We start from the raw sequence: 2,500 nt of genomic DNA on the forward strand, positions 1-2,500 counted from the left end.
CGGCGGTTCGAGGCAACACACAACTTTAACCAGTTAAGGCTACGTCACAACTAAATCCTTCGTCTACACGCGTTCACGTCCAAACTTGCGTCGGTGCGTAAAAGCAACAAAGCCAAAACGTAATACTGCAAATACAGAACTAAAGCACAAACTGTTTTCTTTCTAAAACGAGTGAAGTGTTCAAGGACGACCTTGGACGCGAGTTTCACCTTGAAATCTTTTTGTTGGTCCTCGTGTCCGTCCACTACTATTGCTTGTAGACACACTTGGCTGATGCCCACGAGCGAGCGGGGGCGAGCAGCGTGGGTTAACTAGCCTGGCAGCGGACGCAGAGCGTGTACACAGGCTGGGGCACTGCTGGTAACTGCGGGACTGGCACAGCTGTGTCAGGTGCCGGCTAGGGAACGGGGAGGGGGAGGCGGCTAACACCACACGCACCGCCACTACTTCTGCACCTCACACAGGCACTGCCGACGCTTCCTCTCGCCGCCACGGCCGCGCAACCCAGCCTGATCTTACCCCGCTTTGGGGGCGTGGCCTAGTGCCTCCTCCAGTCACAGGCAGTGTGGGCGTGGCCTTCAGGACCAGGGTTTTACCGCCCCTTTGGCAGTTGCGATCAGGCAGTGTAGAAACGCGGGCGGCTTGGACGTTTAGCATGTAGTTATAGCCCGAGTGAACATCAAACTCACAACTCGTTTAGGTCAAAGGAGCAGTTTACACGAAAAAATACAGTGCTTAAGCGACATAAACAGTCGTTTGATCATTTGCAATTGCTACTTCAATTTCAAATTCCCAGAGCTTCCATTATATAGGAAAAAATAGCAATCATTCACAAAAAGAAAGAGTGCTCAAAACTCAACGACTGATAAAGCTTAAACGGTCAGGCCCGTCTCCCACCTGTACGATTGCAGAGCCAGTTCGCAACCCTGCAAGGCGCACAGGACGTCACCAGCGGCCACTCGCCGCGACGACCCGGTTAACAGCACCAGCCGATCCCGAGCACGCATGGAGGTAAGTAACGGTTGCAAAAACTGCATGCTCTCTCGCGGGATCGCTTAAGTACTCGCGCACTTCCGTAAAGTACCCAGGGGAGTCAAGTCAAGTTAACTTCCTAATAATAACGCAAAGCTGCCTCCAGCCCGGATGATTCCGTACCTGCGTTAGGAGCAGGGGATTGAGGGCGAGAGGAAGGGGGAGGGAAGAAAGGGGGGAGGACAGCCATAGGGACGAGGGGGGAGGAGAAGGAGAGGGGAGGGGAGGAGAAGGAGAGAGGAGGGGAGGGGAAGGTCACAGATGGCGACGCTGGGGATGCTTGTATCGATGGTCATGTGGTGGCAGTGACCGCGCAGAGGGTGGTGTGGCAGCGATGATGTAGTTATGATACACTTTAATGAAGTAGACAGAACTTTCCCGTTGCCAGCCCGCGAGTTTGTCAAGAGCGAAGTTTATAATAATAGAAGGAAAGAGAAAAAAAGGGGTAGGATTTAATTTGCTTGACAAAAGTGTAAGCAGTAAGACTTTCTTCACAAAAAGATTCGTATCTTTCACTCATTGTCCGATTTTCCTTCAAATACAAACGTCTCACCTCCTGTCCTAATATTATGTTTGCCCAGTTAATTTGATTTCACTCGCACTCACACATGCTTACGTACACATACAAACACGAATGAACGAACGAACGTGCGCGCGCACATGCATCCATACATAATACACACACACACACACGCGAATGCGCGCAGACACACACACTCACACACACACACACACTCACACTCACACTCACACTCACACTCACACGAACGCGCGCGCGCGCACACACACACACGCACACGCACACGCACACACACGCACAAACACTACCCCCAACATCCCTCACCCCATCACACACTCTTACCAACCCAACCCCACCCCCTTACCCCGCACAACCCACTACCCTCCCCCTCCCCCGGCATACGCCTGCCTCCCATGACGGAGTGGGCCTTTTCATTGTGAAAGACGCAAAAAAAAACGGATGAATGAGAATGAATACCGCCGGAGCACGAGGGATACGAGGCGGGTCCGAATGTATCTTCATTAGAAATAGATATATTTCTGACGAAGCTCACATATACAGACCTTGTGCTGTGAAGAAATTTACTCTCCCTCGCACCCGTACAGATAATGACTGCTATGTTTATTCTTCCTTTTCCCTTCTTTCTTTCTTCGTTTACTTCCTTCGCCTTGTCCTCCTCCTCCTCCTGCTCCTGCTCCTCCCCCCTCCATTTTTTCTCCCCTTTCCTTCTTCTACTTTACTTTCTTCTTTTTCTCCTTCCGTCTCCTCCGACACATCTTCCGAATCACTTTTCGCGCCAACGATGCAGAATGAGAGAGAAAAAGAAGTAACGATGGCGACGCTGATGGTGATGAAAATAAATAGGTGGAAGGTTATATGGGACGGAAATAGAGGAGGGGGGAGGGGGAGGGGGAGGGGGAGGCGGAGGGGGAGGAGGAGGGGGTGGAG

At 51.7% G+C, this 2,500-nt stretch overlaps 1 protein-coding gene across 9 annotated transcripts in view; it reads right to left on the reverse strand.

Annotated features, from left to right (window-relative positions):
* Nucleotides 1-2,500, reverse strand: part of LOC125046208 (adenosylhomocysteinase-like 1) — a 234,893-nt gene that overhangs the window by 95,680 nt on the left and 136,713 nt on the right. Inside the window, exon 1 of one of the 9 annotated variants that reach the window (XM_047643973.1) lies at nucleotides 210-465. The exons of 7 other annotated variants lie outside the window; for them this stretch is intronic. The gene's annotated coding sequence lies outside the window, so the exon portion shown is untranslated. Of the gene's footprint in view, nucleotides 1-209; nucleotides 466-2,500 lie in introns of those variants that run through there. One more of the 9 variants, XM_047644008.1, reaches the window with a different exon arrangement.

This window comes from Penaeus chinensis, chromosome 4 (genome assembly GCF_019202785.1).
Source record: "Penaeus chinensis breed Huanghai No. 1 chromosome 4, ASM1920278v2, whole genome shotgun sequence".
In the NCBI taxonomy this organism is placed as follows: domain Eukaryota; kingdom Metazoa; phylum Arthropoda; class Malacostraca; order Decapoda; family Penaeidae; genus Penaeus; species Penaeus chinensis.